The sequence below is a fragment of the Pteropus alecto genome, unplaced genomic scaffold (assembly GCF_000325575.1).
Source record: "Pteropus alecto unplaced genomic scaffold, ASM32557v1 scaffold14, whole genome shotgun sequence".
In the NCBI taxonomy this organism is placed as follows: Eukaryota; Metazoa; Chordata; class Mammalia; order Chiroptera; family Pteropodidae; genus Pteropus; species Pteropus alecto.
Window position 1 is genome coordinate 11,911,562 of NW_006436810.1, and position 6,147 is coordinate 11,917,708.

General features: G+C 32.7%; 1 non-coding gene across 1 annotated transcript; it reads right to left on the reverse strand.

Annotated features, from left to right (window-relative positions):
• Positions 1-1,052: 1,052 nt before the first annotated feature.
• Positions 1,053-1,171, reverse strand: LOC112481266. The gene has a single exon (XR_003046863.1). It is a non-coding gene; the product is annotated as a 5S ribosomal RNA (ribosomal RNA).
• Between the last annotated feature and the right edge of the window lie 4,976 nt (positions 1,172-6,147).

A 6,147-nucleotide genomic window follows, 5' to 3' on the forward strand; every position in this document is an offset into this window, starting at 1 on the left:
CTACTAATTAGTTACACTCATATTTAGTCTATCACTGTGTAATGACTACAGAATTTGGAAGGCTTAGATGAAGTTATGTAAATTTAACCTGAGGTTTACCTGGCTTTACTCAAATTTGTTTAATCAGTTAAGTTCTTTCAGAGAAACTATTCATAGTTGACACTTGTAAAAGAAAGATAAGATCTAATGTTTTAGAATCACACAAACTTTAGAATTTTATCTTTTAAAAATAAATTTTAAAATGTTTAGCCAAGTCGTACAATTCTTGATATAATAACAAAATTCAGAATTAAATTTTATTTCTAAATTCAGATATCTTAAAACTTTGAATAATAAGTAATTCTATTAGGTGCCATAGTCACCATTTCAAAGATATCGTGAGTTGAATTTTAGATTCTGTTGCACCAGACCTCAGTTTTTGAAAATAAAGAAAATTATTTCACGTGGTACACATATAGGCAGATACAGTCTTTATTAAATTAATGCCTAATGGATGCTGTTTTAGTGATGTGGAAATAAATATAAAAATTCCTTTTTTATAAATAAATTTATAGGATTTTCTTATATTATTGGAACATTTCACAGTTGCTTCATAATTAAATCAAAATTGATTTAACTGCAATATTCATGAGCAAAATCTGTTTTTATTTCTTTTTTTAAGTAACAGCTATCAACTAGGGACTAATATGTACCCTCTTAATATCCAGACACACATATTTACATATAACGATAAGTAAAAAGGAGTTAAACAAATGTAGACATTTCATATCTTCATAAGTAATGTTATGATAATCCTATGGATTCAGTCAAACATTTTAGTGGAAGAAATTAAATATCATATATAATAATATTTCAGCTTAATAAAGTACTTTATTATAATTTTTAATGAAGTATTTGGATAAACACAAAGAATACTTAATGCTCGTCTCTAAAAGAAATAGTTGGCCAATTGCTATGTAACTATATGTTACCTTAGGTCAATGTGTGAAAAAATAGACCAGGATACCTGTTTTAAAGGAACTAGAGCTTTATCGTGTCTCATATCTTTTTTACGCCTACAGCACCTGGTCTTCCTAGGTGGTCTCCCATCCAAGTACTAACCAGGCCCGACCCTGTTTAGCTTCCGAGATCAGATGGGATCGGGCATATTCAGGATAGCATGGTCGTAGACTCTTCCTCATTTCTGTTTCATTAAAATGATCCCTCTTATCAAATATAATTACCAATATTTAACATTTAATTTTTTAATTTTAAAGTTTCTTTGAGTCAAAATGAAGGAGAGTGACAGTGACACAATTTTGATAGGGACCATATACTCATGTATTTCATCTAAGGCGATATACTAAATATATAAAAAGTTTCTTTGCTGAACAATATAATGTGTATGAATAAACTATTGATGAATGTGCAGTTTTCACAGGATGTGTATGAGAAAGAAGTTGCTGCTTCTAACACTGACTGTTACTGTGTCCTGTTCTGTGCAACCTGAACTGCATCATCGCCCCGCCTTCCCCTCCCCCCGCCCACCGCCTACCCCTCTTCTCCTCTCTCCCCTGCAGTTCTTCCATCCAGGTGCGTGGGGTAATATAATGATTTACTGTCAGATCCTCTGGAATTAATTTAAATATGTACAGTCACTACTGGTATCTATGGAGGAAGCAAACATTACAGTCTTTACCTCTGTGTGCGTGTATGGGTAAAATTTTAATGAAACATGTATGCAAAGAGATAGAATGCAATGAAAACACTATGTATTACCAAGTTTTACCTAAACATGCTTTAAATTTTCTTATCAACTTAAATCAGCTACTTTTAGCCATAAGACACAGCTTCAAATTTATTTTATTAAACCTCTCTACCCATGAATTTAATTTTTATTTCCCCCCGTAATGCCACATGTGTGTATCAATCTTTAAAACTTACGGAGTGGGTACACGGTGCACTTTCACCTTGCCTTGTTGCCTGTTATTTTCCTACTTTTAAAAAATGTTAATGAAATATTTTTCATATGTTAAAATATGCCTAGTGTAATCCATTATATCATCCATTATAATTTGGCCACCGCAGGTGATTTATAATATATTATTAATGTCATTTCTATGTAAATATTATATATATCTGAATGTAATCGAGATCATAGGTTATGTGTGCTTGTTTATACTCTTACATAAATGTGTATCAAGGTTATTTTCTAGAAAATAATGCATAAATATAATATTTCGTAATTTTGTACTTTTTTTGGAACATAAATCAGTTACTCAGGCAGGTCAGTGACTTGTCCAATTTCATATGATAGTGATATAGTAGAATGAGTATTAATGGTTGGGTCTTTTGATTAGAGCTCAGTGCTCTTTTTATAACGTGGTTTTATTTTCCCCAAAGCACAGTCACTTCCAGTCATAAAATGTAGTGAAAACTAAATATATGTGAATAAGAGAGAGAGAGAATAATATGGGCATCTGTGACATCAACGTCATTATATCGATCTCTATGAGTAAATTACATAATATTTAATAAGATCAAAATTATATATTTTCACTGGAAAATACGTAAGAAATGCTTACTTTAGAAAAGTTTCATCATGGAGATTTTCATGTGCCATTAAATACTGCCCCCCTTGTCAATGTGCATTGTCTAGTTGACAAAAAAACACAAATGCATACTCTCAAGAACTTCTAGATATCGGTGTAAATGGTCATAAATAAAGTGTTTGCTAAGGCAGATTTTAGTGACAATGCTTCTTGATTAAGCTTTAGTCATTTAATCATAAATCAGAAAAATAAATATTTAAAAAACATAGTTTTAAAATATGAATTATATAGAGAGAGGGATGGTAAGAAAAGTATTGATTTTTGGCAGCCTAGCATATTAATAAATTAATGTGTCCTTTCTTGCTCTGCAATTTTGAACCTTTCATTAGCAGCTGGGTGGATGGATAAAGCCAGTGAGAATCCACCTTACAGAACAAAGATGCCTCATTTTAATACTAAGTTCAACAGTTACAATTGGATTGTCAAACAAGATAAATCAGAAATGGGGACAAATGAAGAATGCGTCTTTCTCTCACCCTTGCTTCTTACCTTCTGCTAGGGTAAATAAACAAGAACAGACAAATAAATAAAACTAAGATAATATAGTGGTGAATAGCCTTGACAGTCAGGATGAGGGGACTACTTAGTAAGGTTCCTAGTGACCGGAAGCCCTACCAGGAAACAAACTCATCAGAAATAGGGGGGAGTGAGGCTGACATTAGTCAACAGTCTAAGCAAGGCTGGTTACATCTTGGGGAAAATAAAATATCAAATAATGACCAATAATAATGAGAACAAGAATTAGCTTTTTTTGTATCCACCTGCCATCTAGCAACGAGGAATACGTTGCGTCGAATCTCACTTAGAAGGAACACGATAAGGAGACAAATGGAAAAAGAGGAGTGTGGGGAAAAAAGATGACTCAGCGCTTGGCCTGAATTTCATGTGAAAATACTGGATACAGTGATACAGGATATGTAAAACCGTGTTCGAATCTGATCTCACAAGCGATGGGCAGCATTGGTCTGTGAAGATAGCCTGTAGTTACACCCTAAGGTTTAGAAGCATGGTTGATCCAGAATTCAGTAACTGGTTAAAAAAATATGCTTCTCTTTCTATTTCACTGAATGAGGAAAGGCAAGTTCAAGTTTTTTCAATTCTCCTATCCTAGTAAAATAAAAACCAAAGTGGCTTCTCCAAGGAGATGTTGCAGATAAGTGTCATAATATCCTCTAAAAGTGAGGGGTGGATATTTCCATTTATCTCCATAGAAGTAGCTTTCCGGACAGTGAAGATCCATCTAATATCGCGACAATGGATAATCCCATTAGGTCTCCAATCATACACGTTCTTAACATACTTCATGAGAGCAAATCAACACGACCTTTGGCATCTGCTAAATATCTATATTGTTAAGAAAAATGCCAACTCCCTGCCAAGCATTAGGTCAGGCTTTGGAAGATACTGAGACAAATAAGCATATAGTTCTATAAAGAAGAACCATTTGCGTTGAGAGTTTATCACTTGATGAGTCACTATAACAAATAGTTCATGCAATAATGTAATACATACCACATAATCTTTAAATTAATCCAAGAGGGAACTGGGTCTTAATGAAGCTAAGCAACTTAAATAATACAGACAGTAGATAGGTAAATCTTCAATCCCAAGTCTTTAAGGCCATGGGGTCTTCACCATCATGATATTGTAGTAAAAGACAACTACAATGTAAACATATTCATTCTAGAAAGAGAAATTTATGAGAGCTAAACTTTAGCAAAATGCAGACAAAATTAAATATAAAGCAAATTGTTAAAGTAGGAATTAACACTTTTAGGAAGATATTCAGGCAATATTAAGAAAGAATAAAGCAAGATGAATTATTTTGTTAAAAGAACCTTCTATACTAAATCTTGGGATTCTGGGTGAATAGCCTGAGTTTGGAAGGCTGTCATAAAATAAGACTATCTGTCCTCTCGTCGTGTGCCTTAAACTTTTGCTGTCATGTCCCTCCAAAATATCTGTAAAACCAGGCAATCTGTGAGAAAGAAATCTGTATCTGAAATATGCCTCCAATGTGTACAAAAGAAGTTGAATGTTTATCTATGTGCTCTGTATTCTCAAATTTAAACTGAATCATCACATAAATTTAGTCTAAGATTTAAAAATAGAACATTTTATCATTTGATAATTAAATTGTTTATCTTATGATAGTCTAAGACTACATTCTTTCCATGCAAGAAAAAAAAAATAACCATGTTACTTATAAACCATCACTTTAAAGCTTTTTTTCTTTCAACTTTTAGTTAGATAATTTATTTTCATTTATATAATTTCCTTCATCTTTAAGCTTAGGAATTCACAATAATACATGTGTCCTTAATTGGCAGCCGGCAGTTTAATTATATCAATACAATAAACCATCCCCCAAGGTGTCTTTTTGTTTATATTTGTTCTAAAATATGTATGAGCTCTCAAAGTTAATATTTGGATTAAAACGAACTGATAATTAAATGATCAGAATTAGTAATAATACATCCAATAACATAAACCACTTTGTTCTCTAAGTGTGAAGAGATTATGAGACCGATTCAAGCTGCATAGATTTTATGAACTATTCAGTATTTTCATCAAGGCATTATAGCTTCTTTTATAACAAACACATTGTTAACTGATGGAAAAAAGCATCGTGAAGTCGAGATTTTATATATGTGTTATAAAATAGAATTTATAATCATCAGTAATGAAGAGTTATAATACCTATCTTCTAAGAATTAGTTGACCTCCTAAGTAAATTATTGCAGAAAGTGTCATTTGTCAAACATTAAATTTTATGACCACATCTAACATTTATTTTTAGGTACATGTAAGAGTCAGGGAGTTTTCATTTAATCCTCTATTTAGAGAGTTACTTCAAAAAGCACAGGATGTGGTAATATAAAACTTTTTCACTTTTATCGTCAAACTAAGTAGTGGAAAAAATGCGTTTTTGAAATGCAAAATAATTTTGAAAAAGCTGTTATACAAAATGAGAACATTAACTTAACATTTTAAAGCAACATCCACAAGGTTAAACATAAAACAGCTGAAGCCACATACAGATTTTAGAAGCACTTGAAGAAAGGACATTAAAATTCACTGAAAGCCAATAATATGCAAGCCCTGTGCATAGAGCTACCACCTCTGTGATCTGGTTTAATTCACATAAACACCCTTCAAAGTAAGTTCAGTATTCCGCTGTTGTAGGCTTAGAAGCTTAGGTAATTTGCTAGGTCCACAAGTACAAAGGTGGTGGGCCCGTATATGAACACAGGTAGGTCTGTGTCCAGCATTCATCATCCTTTGGTTGTGCCCAAAGCACTGGTTAAAAGTATCTCTCCGTAGCTGAACTGCCTGAATCCAGGTCTTGTATCTGCTTCCTCTTAGCCCTGTAAACTAGGGTGAACTACTTAACATTCTCTGCCTCAGTTTCTACATCTTTCGTTTGGGGATAATGTATGAATATTAAACAATACAGTAACTTAGTGAAATGGCATACACATAGTAAATGCTCACTGAACGTTAAGCACCTTTCTGTTCACTCAAGGTCTAATAGCTAATTATCGGTAAAACAAGA